Genomic DNA, 299 nt, shown 5'->3' with positions numbered 1-299 from the left:
TATATATATATATATATATATGGATAAAAGATGAGCTGTCCGATTTTGGGGACCGCATCAAATTACATTTATAAAAGTGATTTTATATACACGGAAAGAATATAAAATATTAATTGCAAATAATGTGTCTGCTTTAATGTTTCAAATAACGTTTGTGAAAATAAAAATTCAAAATATGGTTAAAATAATGTTTTATCGTCAACATACAACATACTTATTCTGACCTGTATTTATTAAAGGGGTCATATGATGCTTTTTTAAAGATCATTATTTTGTGTATTTGGTGTAACAGAATATGT

This window comes from Sinocyclocheilus anshuiensis, unplaced genomic scaffold, assembly GCF_001515605.1.
Source record: "Sinocyclocheilus anshuiensis isolate Anshui unplaced genomic scaffold, SAMN03320099.WGS_v1.1 scaffold936, whole genome shotgun sequence".
NCBI classification, from domain to species: Eukaryota; Metazoa; Chordata; class Actinopteri; order Cypriniformes; family Cyprinidae; genus Sinocyclocheilus; species Sinocyclocheilus anshuiensis.
This window is presented reverse-complemented; position numbering follows the sequence as displayed.